This window comes from Bubalus bubalis, chromosome 2 (genome assembly GCF_019923935.1).
Source record: "Bubalus bubalis isolate 160015118507 breed Murrah chromosome 2, NDDB_SH_1, whole genome shotgun sequence".
Classification (NCBI taxonomy): domain Eukaryota; kingdom Metazoa; phylum Chordata; class Mammalia; order Artiodactyla; family Bovidae; genus Bubalus; species Bubalus bubalis.
The window spans coordinates 15294316-15316987 of record NC_059158.1 but is presented as its reverse complement, the minus strand read 5'-3'; the positions used below and the strand labels follow the sequence as shown (position 1 = coordinate 15316987).

The window sequence follows — 22672 nt, the reverse complement described above, 5'->3', positions numbered from 1 at the left end:
AGCAGTTAACTCACTAATCAGTCTGTCAGCGACCTAAGGAAAAATGTCAAGTGTAGTTAAAGTTGGACTCACAAATTATTCATCATGAGGTACCCACTTCTCCTGCAGTAACTATGCCAATTTGTTTTCTTTATTCAATTAAGAATAGAATGCATTGTATTGCTGCATTCAAAGAAGCGGGTCGCTGTAGGAACTAGGCATCTGTGTTGGAAAACCTGTTTACTAAAAATAGGACAGATTGCATCCTATTTTCCATCAGTTGGACTTTAGGAAAAGGGATCTGCGTTTCCTTGCTACTGTTGTTATAAAGGATCCTGACTTCAAACATTACCGCTTGCAATAACAGTCTTCCAAAAATTGAAAGGAAATACTTTGGGATCACCTAGTATTATTTAAAATAAATAAAGCAGAGTTAGCAAGAGCCACCCAAGTTTGTAGGGTGCACAGAATGTTTCTGAAGGCATATTCAATTAAAGGATTAGCCTGTTTTATAAGCCAAATGATTCACAAGGCAAAAACAAACAGTGACAAGGGACTGTGAAATTTGCTCAGGCTAATGTGGTTTGTTGCTTCCGAAGAAACTCGACACACGCACAAGGCACACAAACAAATATGACAGCCTGAACCAAAAGTAGAAGTTTCTAGGAAGAGACTTAAAAATTAAAATTTTAAATTGTCTTTGGTTGACAGAAGAATCTAAAAAATACACTTAAATATTCCTAGCCAAGAGAGACAACAAATAAAACATATGGTTTCTATGTGAATGTGAACTTTAACAGAAAAAAGAAGCAAAAGAGAAAGATCTTCACTCTCTTTAATGTGTTACACAGAGGTGGAAAAATATACATGAAGTTACGATCTCCAGTCATAGCTCTTTCCATTAGAAGAAGAGATATATTTACTTTATCAACAAACTAATCAACCGACATAAAAACATATTAACTCTTCCCCACTTGATTTTCTTTCTCAGACAAGCACATCCTCACCCACACCCAGACAACATGGAAAACACAAGGACAGAAATAAAATTTAGTTTCCCCAAATTAAAGAAGACATTAAAAAAAAAGTTCCATTTTAAAAGTTAGAGATGTTTTTTAAACATTTCTAACACCTCATATATGAAAATCTGTAATGTTATGAATATGTCTTTTCTTAATTTAAATATGTTGTTTCAGAAATTAATAAACATTTGCTTAATTTTAATCATTTAATAAAAAGTTTTATCCTCAAAGTAAATAATCTGGCATATCCACAGGCTATCTTTGTGGCTCTATAATTTTATAAATATCCTCTGTACATAGAGTGTTTTTCTGTTGAAAAAAACTGGTTGTAATTAGTGGTATCATCTGTATTTTAACATGACATATGCCATCAGACACTGGACTCATACAACCATTTTTTTTTTTAAATCTTATCACAAAATCCACTCCAGGAAAAGAGATGGCTAAGTAACAACATAAACGGATTTTAAAACACTCTGAAAGAGGTTATAAAAACAGGACATTATCCATGATTTTCCAGTTACTGGCATTTGAGCAACACAATATGAATATTTTAAAATGAACAGAATAATTTTAATTTATAATTTTTCCATCCAAATGGTTCCATGTTATGCCTTATGTAGAGAGAGCAAGTTCCTGGAACAGTGCCTTGCTGTTTGCTAGATGAATATAGAAGGGGAAAAATCGCTATGAATAGGGTGGAAATAATAGCCACGCGGAAAACAGCAGCCAGCTCTTCAGTCTGCATAGGTGGGGACCAACAGCCCCCTGGTGGGCTGAAGCTTCAAATTAAATCACAGAAAGAGGAAGCAGCTGTAGCACTAAGTCAGCAACAACAGGAATAACGGTCTCCATGCCTCCAAGATCAAGGCTGCGAAAATGCTTGATATAATAGCAACCTGGTGTAAAACACAATGAAATGAGAAAACATGTGCAAAATGTGAAGTCCTTGGACTTGAGGAGAACTGTGCCTTGCTCATTCAATTCCCAACTTTGTCAAAGATGATTTTGCTCTTTATATCAGAAAGTTCAGGTTTTGGAAGGCGACCTTTCAAGCATTCATTCTAATGAGAATGCTTCCCACCGTTAGGACACACAAAGCCATTTCATAGCAAAGGTGAAGCTCTGTGGTGCGGAATCCCCGCCACTGAAACCCTGCCCTCTGGGAACCTTGTGATTATTCATAGTGCAAGCGGTTCCTGTCAGGTCAGCTTGCATATGAATTCACCAGGGAAACCCAAGGCTGCAGTCTGTAATCACTAATGGATATTGGGACGCATGCATGCTTCGAGCTGCACACTTAATTGGCTATACTTATGGACAGAAGTGCTTGCCTAAACAGCTTCATTCCTCAAGGACTTCAGTTATGAGCTCTATTCCTTTGCACATTCATTCCTTTATTCGTCCATCAAACAGTTATTAGGCCCTTACCTACTATGTGCCCTGCAGCTCTTCCAGCTCATGACAGATATGGATTCATCATTAGACTTCTGTGACCTGAGACTGGCTATTACTCAGGCGTTGGTGAGGGGACACTGAAAGACGCCCTGGGAACTTCATATACATCCCTATCAGTGGTGATGGTGGTGCTGGCGGAACACAGCGGAAGAAACGGAAATCAAGGGCAATCTGAGGGGCCTGAAGTGCATATGAGGTAACCCCAGTGACACAGAGCCAGTCTACACTGCAACACAGATTTTAACTAATACCGATACATGTCAGAAAAACAAACACATGGAAATGAGCGAGAGCTGGAGGCAGGAAGAACTGAGACAAGAGAAGTGAATCACCAATAAATCCTTCCATATTTATAATAATAAGTACATGAATAAAAAGAAAGTGGTGGGTAGAAACTCAGGAGACAGGAATGAGTCTTTTCTAAGCATCCATGGAGATATCTTACTTTTTTCCTAAAAATGACTTTTGTTCATGTTCCTTACTAATAAACACTAGGTTCATAAGATTATCTATCATCCTTTGGTTGTGTTAATTTTGGTTTTAAAAAAAAGCAGATACCAGGAAGAAAGGAAATGCATCTTATAAAGGAAAATTCTTTAAAAAGTTTAGTTATTGGAATTTATTATCATTTTACCCGAGTAATTACAGATCAGCTTATAGCTGAAATGCTCTTTCCCCTGAAGACAGAGCAACATCAACAGCTGGATTTTGATCTCTGCTCCCCAGTAATTTGAGATGACAGAGGATGGAAAAAGTAAAAGACGTAAAAAGTTAATAGTAAAAGAAAGATAATATTCTCAGTAACACAGTCTGAAAATAAAGAAAATCCTTTCTGAAAAACCAAACTCTGCCAAAATTCAATTCCAAAAGACATGACTCACTACAAATTTTCCTGTGTATGAGCTTCATTGTAATAAATTAAAATATGGGTGATGATTGATTTCATCTGATCAGAGAAGTGATGTTTCTCTGGTAGCTCATGCTTTATCACTGGGAAAAATTTCCACGATCATGAGTTGTTTCAGTTATTTCATATGAGTAGTCTCTAAAAATAGAGACTATACCAATATAAAAACTGCAAATTGTGATGTTTTCTTAGCACTATATGGTAAGAAAATCAACATCAACTAAACATAATATCAAAAAACCCACCTCATGTGCAGAAAAGAGACTCCTCCTACACTGTTGGTAGGGATGTAGACTGGTACAAAAACAAAGTTGCCATATGACCCAGCAATTTCACTTCTGGGCATATACATCCAGAAAAAAACTATAACTTGAAAGATTCATGCACCCTTCTGTTCACTGCAGCACTATTTACCACAGCCAAGACATGGAAGCAACCTTTGTGTGTTCATCGGCAGGTGAATGGATAAAGACGGGGTACATAAATGGAATATTAATCATAAAAAAGAACAGAAAGCCATCTGCAGTAACATGTATGGACCTAGAGATTATCATACTAAGTGAAGTAAATCAGACAGATAAAGACAAATATCATATGATATCACTTATACCTGGAATCTAAAGTAAGACACAAACGAACTTGTTTACCAAACAGACTCACAGACATAGAAAACAAATGTACATTTTCCAAAGGAGAAAGATGCTGGAGGGAGGGATAAAGCAGAAAGTTGGGACTAGAGATACAAACTACTATACATAAAATAAACAACAAGGGCTTACTGTATAGCACAGGGAACTATGTTCAATATACTGCTATGAACCACAATGGAAAAGAATATGAAAAGGAACACACACACACACACTCACGCACACATAGGTGTAACTGAATCACTTTGCTGTACACCAGTAACTAACACAACATTGTAAATCAACTATACTTTTATACTAAAAAAAAATCACCTCAAAATCTGCTACACCTTTCTTCCTCAGAAGATGCATTCTGTCTCCCCGTGTCCTATGCTCTCCACTACCAGCCTTGCCCTTCCCTTTATCCTACAATTCCATTCCCCAGTCTTTCTCACCATCCATCCTAGCCTTCATGCTCCATTTTCTTCTCCATATAGGAAATACAGGCCAGTAGGGAATATGAATTAAATATACAGTATTTGTTAGCTTTATTTGGCTTCCCTGATGGCTCAGCTGGTAAAGAATCAGCCTGCAATGCATGAGACACAGGAGACACAGGTTTGATCCCTGGATTGGGAAGATCCCCGGATTGGGAAGATCCCCTGGAGAAGGAAATGATGATCCACTCTACCACTCTTGTCTGAAAAATCCCATAGACAGAAGAGTCTGTACTACATTCTCTGCTCTTAATTCCCCATTCTTTCTTTTAAGGGTCACAGTGTATATGAACTAGACTTCTATGGGCTCTTTCTTCTTAAAAAATTATCTTGAAGAAAATTCAGAATTGAATATGACCCTCTGTTTAATCATATGAAAGGTCATGAAAATTGCTTCAATGGCAACATTTCTAAGTAATAATATACACAGGTAGCCTTCTATCTATTTAGCTAATTCATTTAAGAGTGAATTGGGCAATATAACTCCTTTGGTCCTTTCTAATCCTATTAGACACTCAGGGATCTTAAGTTTCCATTGAGATAAAAAGGGCTTGAGTAATACTTTTATTAAAGAAGCATCACAGCAGATCCAATCAAGGCTATCTTTTACAGAACAATGATTCATCATGGACAAATACCCAAACAGGTCGCCAAAGAAGATAGTTATCGATGAGTTAATTCTTCAATTATGTTTATACTGTTTTTGTAAACTTAAAAAAAAGTTTATTAGTGGCCTGAAGGTTTTTGCCCTGTTTTTATTTTGAACAGTGTTGAATTTCAAGAAAATTTTCAAGAGCAGTACAACAAATGCATGTACCTCTTTCACCCAGACTCAGGAATGACATCTTGTCACATTTGTGAACACTCTCTCCACATCCACAAATACAACTTTCTTTTTTTCTTCCTGAACCGTCTGAGAATTAGCTGCAGACATTAGGGTACTTTACCTCTAAATATGTCAGCACATAGCTTCTAAGATCAAGAACATTCTCCCTCACATTTTCACAATACAACCACTATGCCAGGCAAGGGGAACACTGGAGAACACTGTGGTCAGAACTCAATGCTTTGGCACACACTGTTCTCTCTGTCTAAAATACACCTCACTCTTCTTGCATAATGAACACCTCTTCCAGGAAACTTTGCTGACCCACCAGGCTAATTGAGATGCTCCTCTCCTGTGCTTCCCAGCATCTTGTACAAAATCCCATACCACAATGCATTATAATTACAGGTTTAACTGCTTGTCTCTCCTGAGAGGATGGAAGAATCTTCTGGACAGAGATGCAAAATCTTCCTAAATACATTTATGCCGAGGACCTATTATGGTGCCTTAGCACACAGGAAGCCCTCAATAAACTTTGGTTCCCAATGAATTTAATTAATAAGATTGTGTTCAATAAAAATGAGTAATTAAGCTGAATCCAGCTAACATCTGAAAGTACCTCTTCCTTGCCCCCACATAGGCATATATAAACATATATGTATACCCATGGATACATGCAGAGTGTACGCAGTAATGTACCAGGTTCTGCACTAGGCAATGAGAAAATATCAAAATCAATTTTCTTTGGACACTATGAAAATGCAACTTGAATACTTCACATTTGTTGCATAGTTTAACTTCTAAGCAATCCTTACTTAGAGTTCTTATTACTGGATAGTGATTACAGGATACCATAGAAAGTGAATACAAACCATCTTTTTACTTAGAGGTGAAACTTCCCATGTACTTGTAAAGTCAGATGGACCAATTATCCATAAATTTACTAAACTTTAAAATGATCTTTTTAAGTGCTTTAACAATAAGAGTTAACAAAGAGACAGTATTTCCAGAGTACACTGACATCTGACTGCAGTCATACACAGAAAAAAAAGAATTGTTTGAATAGATTGACAATGTTGCTGCTAAATAAAAAAAAATCTACTTAATTCCTTTTGAAAGGTCATAATCATATAAAAATTGTTTATTTCCACACTTTCGTAAGAATTTGGAAATAATGGAAAGCTAAAACCAAACTAAACACCACAAAAGGATGACACGTTTTCTAAAAATAAGGCATCTGACTCCCCAGTCTCCAAAAATCTGCAATAAGCCTCAATGAGGCAGATTAAGTTTATCCTCTTAATACTAGTGTGTTCTGCTCCATACACGGGCTTTTTAAATACCCCTAGAGATAATACAGACAGCCGTGTCTATGAAAGGACCCTCTGGTGTTTCAATAGGATGTAGGGAGATGTTATTTTGTTTTTGTTTCTTTTTTAAATTATAGCAGGCTCCACTCCCAGCAGTCCAAACAGTATAGATAAAAAAGGGAGGAGGAGGAAAGAACAGACACCTGTAATGCAGGACCTAGTCTCAGAGAAGATTCATATGAGCTGATCACAGTAATGGGCAGAAATTTATCTGGATTCCAAGACAAACCAGAAGACCTACAGAAGAGTTTAGAGGGTAAAGGAAACTAAAAAGATTTGGTGTTATTTTGGCTACTGAACTCAATTACAGAATGAGGAACAAAGAGAACTTAAATTATTACAGAATAATTTAATGTAATTATTACATATAATCATTACAAAAATATTTATAAACAGAATGTTTCTATGACTAACATTTTTTAATTCTAAATGTCTTTCTCATAAGTGAACTCCACCAAACATCTGTAGTTAGAATCAGGGAACTTTTACTTTAAATATAAAGCTTATTGATATTTCAAGTATTTAAACAGCAAACAGAGTTTTCTATTTTCTAGAGTTTCTTATATTCAGCCTGTAGGTACATCGAGTAGGTATCTTAATACAAATACATCATTCATTCATTCAAACATTCTTTGACTCATCCTTCTTCTAGCAAATATCTGTTGAGTATTACTATGTGCCAGACACTGTTTCAGATCTCGAGATAGGTCTCTGCCCTTAAGAAATGTATTCAAGTGAGAGTCAATAAACTGAGATAAAGAATATGTTGTCCAGTAAAAATAACTGCTAATAAAATGTCTGAAAGCAGGAACAGAGGAACAAGTGATACAGTGGTTGGGAAAGGATGCTGTCATTGTTGACAGGGAATAGTGAGGACAACTCAGGATGACATGAAATCTGAATGAACCAAGTAGCAAGCCCGGTAGACCAGCGATCTGAAGGAAGAGTGCTTGCAGCAAACGCACTGTAAGTGCCAAGATCCAGCACAAGCATTTTTATAGTTCCCAAGGGAGCACAAAGCTGTCAGTGTGGCTGGGGCAAAATGGGGAAGGGATGTGTGCTGTGAAAAAAAAAAAAAAATTGCAAAATGGGAGCCACCGGTGACAACAGTTGCTGCAAGAGGCTCAAGCTCACTGGACGGAGCTAAGCGAGTGAATGTTACACATCCATAGCCTACGAACTATTGTATGCAGTGGATATGCAAGCTGGATATGATAATTACTAGCGAAAGCTCTCAATAACTCCAGGTTTTAAGATACTCTCAAACCTATGATCAAAAATATTCCAAACAGTTTGGGAATCCTCAAATCACTAGATTTGGCACATAAGAAGGGCCAGGACAAGAAGTAACAGGAAATGCCACTGTCCAGTCTTTGTCAAATTGCTTTCTTTCACTGTTTTTTTTGAAGAAGGGAATTTATTACAATTGACCAAAATGCATGAAACAAGACTCATGTATTTAAATAGAAACAAGCAAAAAACCCAAGACCAGAAACACATTTATGCTTTCTAGTTGGGAGCACTGGAAAGAGAAAAAGAAAGTGGTATCATCCTTATATATCTGCTCCTTTCTCTTCGTCTTCCCATCCAACAGAGCCTAAGCAGCACTACTGGTTATAATGCTACTACCCCACCACTGAGCACCACTTAGGCTGACATCCAACAAACCAACAACTGCCACAGACTCAGCGAGTCTTCAAAGATGCTCGACCACTACAATGACTTCAGGAAGAAGGACACATAAGACTAAGTAAAATAGAATCCTCTCTTGTGTGGCAGGGAAAAAGAAAGGACAAAGAGGCTCGTGCTCAAAAATCTATTATCCACACACCAATTAACTATTATGATAAATAGAATAGCTGAGGTCAGTTTTATTCTTTTTTACTATAACTGGCAACTGACAAAAAAATGGGCTAGTTAAAATAGTCGGGAACCATTACTTGTATTTGGATGGAAAGCATTACGCTTTCCAGGTGTAATATCAAAGAGATCAGAAGATATTTATGCTTTCTGCTGAGTAAAACTAAAAAAATGCGGGGGGAAGAGGTGAATGCTATTTTTATATAATGTAATGTTACAGTACAATTTTAGGACAAAAACATATCTAAACGTTTGGAAGTTGTATGGAGAAGTTGGTGGTTGGGCCTGGAGAAGAAGACCTATCAGAACAGGAAGGTCTGATTTTCATAATCAACTACTCTTCAATTTAAAATTTCTAAGAACAAAGCACTATAAACATTTGCACATGATATTAATAAAAGTTTTTAATATATATTATAATAGAATAACATATATGCCAAAGCCTAGCTCTGTAGCTTGACCAGTAATCAAAATTATATCCACCAACAATCTGCTTCTGTAGAGGAACGTATAATATCCAGTATGAACTGTGGACTCTGGCCATGTTAATGACAGCAAATAATTTTAATTAAAAAGAAATATTGTGAGGACTTCCATTTTTACACATGAAGGATTAACTGTAACAAGAATTGCCTTAATGTTATAAACAACTAGAAATTTTGACAAAATATATAAAACAACAATCATCAGACGAGGAGCAGAAGGCAGTGCAGGGCTATGATTTTTGAGAGAAGCATGTAAGGTGAGTCCTCTAACTGTCCATCTTACTGCCTGGCAGCATTTTCTAGGCCACAGAACAGAAAAAGAGAAGCAGATAGAGCCTAGTGATCTTTCCAAATTGAGGAGATGGAAACTGGAGTTCAGAGAGCTACCTTTACAGGCGCAAATATCATCGACGAGAAATGGTTCCCCTCAAGTTTCTCACTGAGAATGCATGGGAGGAAAAACTAAACCTCAAAGTTGGGTTAAGAGTCACAGAAAAGCATAAGACAAACAATTCCTCGAAGTCACAAAAGACCAGGAACAGTTTGTTCCTACAAGCCAAAAGAAAGACTTCAGAATATACAAATCACTGGATAGAGTCCTTACAAGGTTAACCACCTTAGGGGTAGAGAAAAAATTTGTGTTAAACTAAAAGCTGCTCTTATGTGCGTTAGTTGTTCTGTTGTGTCCGACTCTGCGACCCTGTGAGCTATAGCCCACTAGGCTCCTCTGTCCATGGGATTCTTCTGGGAAGAATACTGGAGAGGGTTGCCAGTTCCTTCTTCAGGGAATCTTCCTGACCCAAGGATAAAACCCACATCTCCCACATTGGAGGCATATTCTCTACTTCCTGAGCCACCAGGGAAGCCCCATAGCTGCTCTGCTGCTAAGTCACTTTGATCATGTCCGACTCTTTGCGAGCCCATGGACTGCAGCCCACCAGGCTCCTCTGTCCATGGGATTTTCCAGGCAAGAGTACTGGAGTGGGTGGCCATTGCCTTCTCCAATAGCTGCTCTAGACCTATACTAATAGACCTGAAAAAAGACAGCCTCAAAAAATAAATAAAGCTAATTTCAAACTGCTGCTGCTGCTGCTAAGTCACTTCAGTCGTGTCCGACTCTGTGCGACCCCATAGACAGCGGCCCACCAGGCTCCCCCGTCCCTGGGATTCTCCAGGCAAGAACACTGGAGTGGGTTGCCATTTCCTTCTCCAATGCATGAAAGGGAAAAGTGAAAGTGAAGTCGCTCAGTCGTGTCCGACTCTTCATGACCCCATGGACTGCAGCCTACCAGGCTCCTCCGTCCATGGGATTTTCCAGGCAAGAGTACTGGAGTGGGCTGCCATTACCTTCTCCAAACTATTTAACTCTAAAACAGGATAAAGTCCAAAAAGAACACAACAAAATTCAAAATAATTTTCAAAATGCCTGGCATCTGAACAAAAATTACCAGGCATGCATATAACAAAATACTGACTATGGTATGATGTGGAGAAAAACATTAATCAAATGACACAGAGTCACAAATGACAGAGATGACAAAGTTAGCAGACAAGGACATTAAAATAGCTACTGTAGATGTCATTCACATGTTCGAAAAACATGAACATGATGAGAAAATAACCAGAAAATTTTAAAAGACTGTACTGGAACTTCCGGAGAAAAAGATCTAGTAACAGACACTAACCAAAATGAAGCAAAGAGGCACAGAGAACCCTGAGTATGAGCGTGAACAGAACAACAGTAAGCTGATTAATACATGCATAGAGTCCCTAAAGTAACAGCTGAATTTTTTTTCCAAATTTGATAAAAACTATAAAAATGTTAGAAACTCAATCAGCCTCAGTAGAATAAAGAACCACACCAAAGGGTATTATAAATTAATTGCTTTTTAAAAATAAAGAGGAACTTTTCAAAGCAATTAAGGATGAGGATGATATTATACACAGGCATAGATATAAAAATCACAGAAAACTTCTTGTTAGAACCATGCAATCCAGAATGTAATGGAGAAACATCCTCAAAATACTCAAACACTGAACTAGAATTTTGTATTCAAAGAAAACAGAAAAATATTTTTCCAATGATAAATAAAGACTTCAGACAAACAAAGCTGAGAAAATTCATTGTAAAGATTACTATGCATATTTAAAGCCTAGAGCAACCATGGGCTTCCCTGGTGGCTCAAATAGTATACCTGTGGCGGATTCATTTTGATATTTGGCAAAACTAATACAATTATGTAAAGTTTAAAAATAAAATAAAATTAAAAAAAAAAAAAGAATCTTGCCTACAATGCAGAAGACCTGGGTTCAATCCCTGGGTTGGGACGATCTCCTGGAAGAGGGCAAGGCAACCCACCCAGTATTCTTGCCTGGAGATTCCCCATGGACAGAGGAGCCTGACAGGCTACAGTCCATGGGGTAGCAAAGAGTCAGACATTCCAAGTGGAGCTAATGGTAAACAACCCGCCTGGGAATGCAGGAGACACGAGAGACGTGAACTCGATCCCCAAGTCGGGAAGATCCTCTGGAAAAGGAAACTTGAAAAGTATCAACTAAAACTCAAAAGAAAGAAAGCTATAGTAACATTAGAAATAAGAACTGACTGAAGAAAATCAAAACAGTATAGATAACCCATGAGATGCATTAAGAGTATAAGCATGCACCATTCAATATGACAGCTACCAACCACATTTGGATACTGAATATTTAAGTTCAAATTGAGATATGCAGTAAGTACACAGATTCTGAAGACTTAGTATGAAAAAAGACTGCAAATATCTCAATAAGAACTTTTATGTTGATTACAAGTTGAAATACTCCAGATATATTGGGTTAATTAAAACATTTGATAAAATTTAACCTGTAGTTTTTTCTTTTACTTTTCTTGGTTTACATTGTATTTGTATTGGACAGCACAGTTAGACTACAAAATTGTCTACATTGCAGAACTAAAAGAACACGAAGTTTCATTAATAAAAAGTACTTTCTTCTAAATAATCAAGAGAAACTGAAAAATTTCAGTTAAATAACAACAGATATAAGATGTTATCCCCTATACATTTTATACTTCATTTACTTATATGTTTTTATTTGATTGTGTTGCTATATTGTATTAAAATCTCACAAAATATTAAAGTTAATAAAAATGCCATTAGCAAACTCCCAATTCTACTACAACCATTTTGTGTATTATGTTTAAGTCATCTTTGACATGCACATTTCATATAGTTCACAATTTTTAAAAAAAAGCAAGATTATTATTCTATATAAAACTATACTTAAAAATTCCTTGAATACTTAATCTCACACTTTGTATTACTACAAACAGTATTCCCAAACTTTGATACAAAGATCTACCAATTGTCTCTAATTGTAAGCCATTATTTATCTCATAATTTAAAAATGAGGAAACACATAATATGAGTGAGGTAAGTGACACACTTGTTATTAACCAACATATCAGTTGAGAAGAAATCCTTTAAAAAGCTAACTTTCAAGGCTGATATACACAACTTTTCTTCTTTGTGAAAAAATGAAATATCACCCATTCATTTGTGTTTGAAATATCAAACATTCATGTTAACTTAATAATAATTTTGCCTTCCCTCAATTCCCCTGCATAAAACCATTACAAAGAACTCTCTACCTTCTCCTCCTCCATTCCTGCAGTCAATACATTATTATAATATTTTCTAACTATGCAGAAATGATTTAAAAAGAAATTAGAGTACTTGTAGTAACTGCACCAGACCAAACTCAGCCAACTGCAGCAAAGTCATTTTGCTAATTTTTTTTTTTTAAATAAGTAAGTTGGTTACATTTTTTAAATGCTTTAACTTACCTCTATTAAGTCTGCAAAATCTCTTCCAGGAAATCCAATCTCAATATTTCAAATGGGTTTACTTAAATATTCTTTAAAAAATAAAAAACCCTTTGTGTGTGTGGTGGGGGAGGGATTTATTCTGTATTCTGAAATTTCCTAGTTCTTTTGTGTTATCTCATGTGACTTCAACTGGCTGAGGATTAAGCTGAGGTCCTAGAGAGGGTCTCTTTCACTCTCTATTTATTCTTAAGATCTCCAAAAGTATCCCCGGTTGTATACTCGGTGAATAGCACAGGAGGGAGAAGCCAGCAGAAGGAAATATGGAAAAAAATGTCTAACACACAATAGCTTCCTTCTAATTATGTTTATAGTGTATTTTCACTCTTCCCCACCAACTAGGATGAAAACTACAATAAGACTGAGATTTTCACCTGGTTTCTTCACTAATGTATCTCCTGTAATACAGAGCACTGCCTGAGACTTCACGAGCATCCAATGTATATTTGTTGATTTAGTTACTCAATTAATAAAAGGACAGGAAGAAAGGAACACACAAAGTGCTAGAGAAGGAGACGACGACTCGGGAGTGAGAACATGGAGGACTAACCTGGGAGCCTACAAATGCAGATCTCAGGTTTAAGTGGCAGGAACAGAAGAAAGACATAGTATTTCAAACAGAATACAAAATATAAATATGGGGAGGGGGGCTGGGAGGAAGCTTCTAGAAGGAGGAAGTATATACAGTTATGATTGATTTGAGATGCTGTATGGCAGAAACCAACACAATACTGTAAAGCAATTATCCTCCAATTAAAAATTTTAAAAATGTAAAAAAATGCTTTTCTCATTATAGTAGAAAACTGCACAGTCAAAAAATACTTAAAATACACATTTAACAGAAAAAAATCAAAGACTATAAAATAATTATAATAAATTATTTGAGCTTCAGTTAATACATGTTTTCTATTTAGGAATTAATCTGTCATCTTTCATACATCCAGTCAAGTAAAGGCTAGACATCAAAACAACGAGAAAAAGTTCTCTGAAAAATACTGACAACTGAGATACTTCTATGAATTAAGTTAATATTTTCCTTTTGAAATGAAGAAAGCAGGATTATTTTAATGGGAAAAAAGAGTTCCACTAGAGAATCATTTGAAGATGATCACTTTATACAGAAGTACACTTTATTCAGTTCCATAGAACGCCACACACTTGAAATGTCAAAGATCAAGCCAGAAGATGATAAGCCAGAAGCAGTCAGCACAACTAGTGACCTTGGGTTTAAACACCATTCTCCCATAAAAACAATGCAAATCAAGAACCCATTTCCCTTAGCAAAGAGTACAACTTCCTGATTTAAAGTAGCTAATGTCAGGATGCTTCTAAAAATTATCACCTTATTTTTTTTTAAATACCATCAAATGAACCAAATTTGAAGAATTTGTCTTCAAATTAAAAGCTTCACACATAACATAAAGAAGAAAAATGTTATGTACTTATTTGCTATTAAAAGTGAAAAGTCTGGTTTTTGAAACAGGTCTTATTATTGCCATTAACCTCACAGAGTAGTACTTATTAAGAAGTCACCACCGAGTTCTACGTGACGTTTGCCAGTTATGCTGCTGCTGCTGCTAAGTCACTTCAGTCGTGTCCGACTCTGTGCGACCCCAGAGACGGCAGCCCACCAGGCTCCCCCGTCCCTGGGATTCTCCAGGCAAGAACACTGGAGTGGGTTGCCATTTCCTTCTCCAACGCATGAAAGTGAAAAGTGAAAGTGAAGTTGCTCAGTCGTGTATGACTCCCAGCAACCCCATGGACTGCAGCCTACCAGGCTCCTCCGTCCATGGGATTTTCCAGGCAAGAGTACTGGAGTGGGGTGCCATTGCCTTCTCTGTTGCCAGTTAAAGGGCATTTATAAACAAAATTGATGACATGTTTATGAAAGAGAATTTAGAAGTAAATGCACAGAATATTTTTAAGTTACATATTGATAAGATATTATCTATCTTGTAAATAATCCTAAGGAGTAGCCCAGGGAGATGTGAAAATGATAATGTCAACATGCAATGGAAAGAATATTCCATGTTTCTGAGGTATTAAACCGAGATATACCTGGGTTCGATCCCTGGGTTGGGAAGATCCCCTGGAGGAGGACCTGGCAACCCATTTCAGTATTCTTGCCTAAAGAATCCCATGGGCAGAGGAGCCTGGCAGGCTACAGTCCATGGGGTCGCAAAGAGTCAGACATGACTGAGCAACAGCACAGCACATAACAAAGAAAATATATTACATCTATATTTATTATTATATAAGCACTAATACGGAGGAGAATCTAGCGGACAAGAAACTGTGGTGTAAAGGAATTAGCAGAAGACTTATGACTGATAAGGAGCAGATCCCATCACTGGGAAGCTGCGGACACTCTCTTCCATAGAGAGGGCAGGGGAGGGTCTGCTGTGCAGCAGCAGGAGTCCAATTCCACATGCTCACAGGGCGACTTGAACAACTGGAGGAAAAACAGTGGGAAGGACAAGGGCTTTTTATCAAATAGATTACATTTCATCTTGAAACCATGACTTGCACAACAGTTACCAGAGGAGACCAAAGGTAAGGAATATTTATTATAAAGTACAAGGCTATTAATAGTCATTAGCAATAAAAAGGGGCTTTCCTCGATGATGGCTCAGCAGGTAAAGAATCTGCCTGCAATGCAGGAGACCTGGGTTCAATCCCTGGGTCAAGACGATCTCACAGAGGAGGAAATGCCAACCCACTCCAGTATAATTGCCTGGAGAATACCATGAACAGAGAAGCCTAGTGGGCTACAGACCATGGGGTTGCAAAGAATCAGACAGAACTCAGCGACCAAACAACAACATACAAGAGATATGACTCCGTCTTCTGTAAATCAGATATTCATGGGAAATCATTCTCTCAGTTAAATTCCATCCTTCTGAGATTTTCCATTTCACATCCTCTAGTTCCATTTTTGACTAAAATTCTTTCACACCATGTACTGACCCTTGGTCTTTTCAAACGATTGTGATCAGCACCACAGTGCGCATGATGCTTTGAACATTAACAGTTTCAGCAAATAACAAACCAGCTTTACTATTAAAAGAAATAAAAACGAACAATGAACTTAGATTGCAGAAATCTCTGTTGACCACAGAATTGCCGTCAGTGACCCTAAAAGCTATTTTATTATAAAAGGCCCTCAAATGACAAAATATGCAAATTATCTTTATGCAAGAAATGTACCGAATATAGTCTAAGATTCAGTGCTTAAAAATATTCATCCAACTGGGATGATTTCAGATTAAAGAAAATAAGGACTGTGTAATTATATACACTTACCTTGACAAATAGAAAGCAATCTGTGATTAGAACATAGCAATTAGTTACAAAATGCTTCACATGGATTTAATTACCCATCAGTCTACATGTAGCTTAATTACTTTTATCTCATTGCATCAGTAAAAGATTTCTGCCTAAGGCAACTGCCAGTCATATATTTATAAGGCTTCTAGACTTTACAGTGAATACATTATAACATTCAGTCAAATGTGCTAAAGTTACAGTTGCAGAGACAGTCTTAATTTTGAGACTCTAGTTTTAGTTCAGAAACGTCTCATCACTGTCTTAGATTCAACTCTCATCCAACTTTCACAAGGACAGTGTCACCTATTTGGCTGTATAATATTGCTTACTAAAACATAACTTCTGTTTATTCTAAACCTGTAAGAGCCAAAAGGAAAGACCTCTAAAACCAAAACAATTATCTTACTGTCCTGAGGCAAAGGACACTATGACACTATAGTCTCATGAGTAGGGTAAATAGTTAAATTCAGAAAGAGGGTGACTCTCTTTCAGGGGAGATGAAGAAAGTCCTTTCACTCAGTACTAATCTGCTGCGAAGCTCGGAAAGATGTTGGCTTCATCGTATGGGAATTTCTGTGTGTGGGGCTCAGAATGGGAAGCGCTGTCTTCCATTGTTCTTGCCTTAGCAAGAGGGTTGTGCAATTCAGCCAACCACGGTTTCATTCCTAAAATCTTTGCTGATTAACTTGGTATCTTTGGGCTAGTTTTTTAACTAGGATGTAAATGGCACCCCACTCCAGCACTCTTGCCTGGAGAATCCCACGGACGGAGGAGCCTGGTAGGCTGCAGTCCATGGGGTCGCTGGGAGTCGGACAAGACTAAGCGACTTCACTTTCTCTTTTCACTTTCATGCATTGGAGAGGGAAATGGCAACCCACTCCAGTGTTCCTGCCTGGAGAATCCCAGGGACGGGGGAGCCTGGTGGGCTGCCGTCTATGGGGTCACACAGAGTCGGACAGGACTGAAGTGACTTAGCATAGCATAAGGATAAATAATAACCATCTCACCTAACTGTTCAATAACACAAAAATATCTATCTAGTAGATAGTCTAGATATCTGTAGCAAGGATATACCAAAGTTAACACTGTTTCCTGGGAGGGGTCTATGAGGATTACATGAATTCATCAGAAAAAGAGGTCTCTTTGGAAATACGTAGGGGAAAAAAAAAAATTCTCCCTCCATTTTTTTTAAGGGAATATTTTTGGTGTTGCTTAGGAAATTAGATGCTTTGAGAAGTGGGAGTTTTCAAAGCTCTGGAATCTGATGTTACGGAATTCTGGCCTCACCCTACTTAGAACCTTTGAAGAAACAACCATCTGTTAAGGAAGGCACATCTTTGGGCCAGAAGGCATACGGACATCTATTAAGGCTTTCTTTAGGGCTCACAAGTCACTAAGTATCCCTCTGTGATTTCTGTTTTACTCAAACCAGAGTTGCTTCTGCTTAAATACATACAAAATCAACAAGAAAAGAGATTTCAAGTGCTACTGTGCTTAAGAATCATTTACAAAGCATCTTAAAAATTCAAGCAGGGTGGGTAAAATTCTATTGAAGTACATCTGGGTGATGTCTAAGTCTAGGTATTCTGCTGATATTGATAACCACACCTAGAGAAACACCAGGGGTTAGGCTTCATGGGAGTATACAGCAACAACAATTAAATATATTATCAAAATTCTTTAAAAACAATCTTTTCAAGACTTTTAAAATTTCCTCCCTGAAATCAGTTAACACACTGTGATTTCATACTTCCCAATTATTGATCCCCAAAACGATTATAGGCTCTCGATTCTTAACAAGAGTTTGCAAATAGTTCTTGTGTCGCCATGATGAACAGGTTTCCCACTAGAGTTAAAAGAAACACAGAACAGAGGAAGATAAGACAATGGCCAGATTTTATGGTTAGGTGTGGGAGCCAAAATACAGAATAAGATCTCAGTGTTCTGAGATGCATATTAAATATGTAAAGATAACCTATATTGTAAAATCAATCCCCTGAAGACCTTAGCGAGTTTTACTCTACTTGTAAACCTCAAAGTGAGCAGTACACAGTAGTTGCTCAAAAAGCACATGGAAGTTCTTACAGGTCACAGTGGTTTCCTTCACTTAGGTGCTCTCAGCCCTTCATACAAGGACCATAGCACATAATAACTACTTAACTAATAGTTGCTAAAGGAGGAAAAGCAATGGGGCAGAAAGCAGGGACATGATTCAAATATTTAACCTTTGTGGAAAGGATGCATTTTTTTAAATAACAAAATTTTCCAATATTTCTGTAGTTAGGAAACAATTTTTTAGAAAGTGTTCTGAAGATGATTAGGTCCCACAGAGACAAATAACCACCACACACTAAAACAAAACAAACAAACAAAACCCCCCACCTCTGTATTTTAATCCTTTTGTGTGGCTTGTCCAATAGTACAGAAATAGAAAATAGTTTTTCTATTGTCTAAATAGAAAACCCAGAAATAGAAAAATAGTTTTGTTCAGAGAAAAACAGGTTCTTTTTCTTTTTAAATTTTTACGTATATTGTAGCATAGTTGATTAACAATGCTGTGTTAGTTTCAGGTGTAGACAGAAGTGATTCAGTTATACATATACATGTATCTATTCATTTTCAAATTCTTTTCCAATTTAGGTTATTACAGATTATTGAGCAGAGTTGCCTGTGCTATACAGTATAGGTCCTTGCTGACTACAAGTTCTAATTATAGCAGTGTATACATGTCAATCCCAAACTCTCAACCTCCCTCCCCTTTCTCCCTACGCTTCCCTCCTGGTAACCATAAGTTCGTTCTCTAAGTCTGAGTCTGTATGTGGAATCTAAAAAAAAAAAAAAAGAAGAAGAACTTATTTATAATTTTTTTTTTTTTTTTAGATTCCACATACAAGTGACATCATATGATATTTTTAAGAAAGACCAGGTTCTAATGTCCTCGGATGGCCTCTTACTAGTTGGCGACAATGACCACATTAAAATCTTCTGTATTGTTTGTAAAGGGGGCACAGTAATATTGGACTGCGGCAATTCAATGATGGCACATTTTCCAGTAAAGAACTCAGCACAGGACCTAAAGCCAACAAGGCCAACTACTCTATACAGTTACTCCACTAAATTGAAGAGGCTTCAAAGATGAATTGTCACTAGAAACACACACAAATATACATCCCTGGGTATCAGTACAGCACAGATGCTCATGTTACAGGAGCTTTTGAGTCAACCTGGTTTAGAATTCTGGCTCTACCATTTGCCAGCTGGGTAGGAGACGCAGGTTCGATCCCTGGGTTGGGAAGATTCCCTGGAGAAGGAAATGGCAACCCACTCCAGTATTCATGCCTGGAGAATCCCATGGACAAGAAGAAGCCTGGTGGGCTACAGTCGACGGGGTCACAAAGGAGTTGGACGTGACTTAGCAACTAAACAACAAGCAAGCCTTGGGTAAAGTTGATTCCATAACTCAGAGCACAAGTTTCCTCAGGTGTGAGATGAAGATAATTATACCCACACCTCACAGGGGAGATGTAAAGATAAATGAAATAATCCATACAAAGCAATTCCCACGCTGGCTGCCACAGAGTAGACAACAAATACTAGGAACGTTACGATTATGTGGAATACCAAAGTAACAACGCAGTCTGGGTCCATCTCAGGTCTCGATGCAGGTTTTGTTTGCTGGATCAGGGGCCATTGCCTTTGGAAATTGGAAATGACAATACATTTACGAAGGCATTTGAGTTACTCTGAATTTCCATTTGGAGAAGGAAACTACTTATTTGACAGTCGAGTTACAATAAAAAGGATAATTGTGGCGCAGTCTGTTCAGACCTATATGCAGAAATGGCCCCATTTGCAAATGGGAACTACCCAAGCACAGAAATAGAGCTTGATGCTGGGCTTTAAAAACAATCAAGTTAATTAAAAGAAAAAAAAATACTTTTTATAGAGTTCAAAAACAAGTTAATTTTTCTCAAATTCACGTTTATAGTGTTAACAGTCAAGGAGTTAAGAAAGCAATGAAATAAGTGCTTAGAACCACTTCAACTGACTTCTCTTAAATAGCTTTCATTAGTTTGGTTTGAGTCTGCTTTTTAACACATGAAGTGCTCTTAAAATTAGATTTGTTGTTTTAATGCAGCTTTTCTTGGCACTTTTTGGTCAAGAAAGAAGTCCAGAAATTACTGACACTTTTGATCTGGAAAATCCAAACCACTTTGATAAATTTTTTTGAAAATGAACTTTATGAAGACAAGTTAAAATTAGAGAAGAAAAAGAAAATACAGTTTTAGAGTATTTAAACAAGTACTTACATCATAAGCCAGGAGCTGACACTTTAAAAAAAAATAAAAATAAAAGTGCACTAATTCCCTAGCCTTTTTTCCTTGTATATTTTCTGGTCCAAATGGGATGGGAGACACTGACGTGAGTTGGTCCTTGAATGATGTGTGGGAAGGGGCCATCAGCAGCCTACCTGCTCATGCAGAAGAACACAGGTGCCAGCGACTGCTGAGGTGGACAGGGGTAGATTTTCAGTGAGGGCTGGTGTGAGCCAGCAAAAATTAAAAATAATAAATCTAGCCCATGCCCTGCTTGCTACAAATCAAACCCCCAAAACCCTATTTTGATGATTATGAATGTTAAAGAAAGGCCAAATACAAAGCAAAAATCACGGCTGCTGACATAAAAATATATAGAAAGACTATTAAAAAACAGGATTAAGATTAAACAGGAAACATCCAGTCTGCTATCATTCCTTCCTTGTGAGTAGCTGCCCTTGTCAGAACATCCCCATCCCACTGCCTTCTTGACTGTATCATACTTTCCCTACTGTGGCTCTGAATGGAGACCATCTCTGCTCCTTGGGAGTCTCTCCTCCACCTTCTCCTATACTGTGCTGCACTGGTAACTAGTATCCTTGCCCTCAAGTGAGCCTTTAATACCAGAAAGAATGGGATAATATCTCTATGTACCCTCGCCCCAAGAACACCAGGAGTATCCCCAAAGAAAACGCAACAAATGAGTGGTTGCAGGTATTAAAACCATATGCTCTCACCATCCTCACAGGAAGGCCATCTCACTAAGCTGGGGCCTTTAAGTGAGGATCCTTCCAGGGTCTACTGGGAATCCTTCTTATTATCTGGAAACTATCAAGATTTATTCAATAAATGTCAGAAGGAGAAGCTAAATTTCCACTGTATAAGGTTAAAATTAGGCAGGGGAGGAGGCATTACTTCCTCTTACAAAATGGAATCAATACTGGCTGTCTTCTGCAAATAATAACTTAAAGCTCAGATTCAATTCAAAACAGTATCATAGAAGTATTGTAAGTCTCTAGCTCATATGTATCGTGGGTTGAATAGATTTTTGTATGGAAAAGGTCCATAATTTTTTTTCAATTCCAGGTTTTGCACATGTAACTTTTAAAATAGGGAAACCTCAGGGACAGTCTAGGTGGGAGAAAGGATTTTAAATGAAGCTCCTTCAATACTGTCTACCTTTAAATAAGTCACTTGACTTTGCTGGCTCTTACTGCAGCTCACATCTTCTGGGTTAGAGATTGCCTTTGACATGGTGGAAGTTATGGATCACTTTCCAGAAATAAGCCACATACAATATTTAGCTTGCTATTTCAGGGGACTCAAAGATGCCTGAAAGCACATGTGTGGAAGAATTCTTCAATTATATATTAAAAATGTGATGCTAGAGACCATACACATAATAAACCATTTAAAAAAATTAAGATACACAATTTTTCTTAGTTGCCTAACATCTGCACTAAATGTCAATTAACTACTTGAAAGATAAAAATTTAAAAGAACTCTGAAATTACCAGATTGTCCAAGGTACCCACACACACCCATACTTTCTACTAGTTGTAAATAATCACTTTATCAACCAAGGATGGCCATTAAGGATTAGGAAGTGACTTAAGTAGTACAAGAGTCATAATTTCTCTCCAACTAGAAACTTTCAAAGCTCTCACCAAACATTGATGAAGTAGTTGGATGAACTAAAATAACTTGTTTTCAGAAACAGTCATTACCCTTTTACATCAAACGCAGGCTGTTCACTTAGAAAGAGAGAGTAAGAGTAGTTAAGGAGACAGCATCTCAATTATCAACAGTCAGATGAGACAGTTAATAAATAACATTCTAAGATTTTCATAAAAATTCACAGAATTAATTTTTATATTCAGCAAAGCTCTTATTAAAGAGAACAGATTTTATCATGACTACTAAAGACAGTAATGTAATTAAAGATAGATAGTTCTTCCAAGTTTAACCTAGAAGACATCATTCTCGAAGGCAAAAAAAAAAAAAAAAAAAAAACAGTGTTATTCCTGGTTAAGTGTTATTGGATGGTTTCCAATAAATAATCATCATTCAGGCTTATCAGCTACCAAGGCAAACAGAAAATAGTAAAGCAAAAAGG

General features: G+C 37.2%; 1 protein-coding gene across 11 annotated transcripts in view; it reads right to left on the bottom strand.

Annotated features, from left to right (window-relative positions):
* The window catches only part of CDKAL1 (CDK5 regulatory subunit associated protein 1 like 1), a 617913-nt gene that overhangs the window by 241780 nt on the left and 353461 nt on the right, over positions 1 to 22672 (bottom strand). The window lies entirely within an intron of this gene.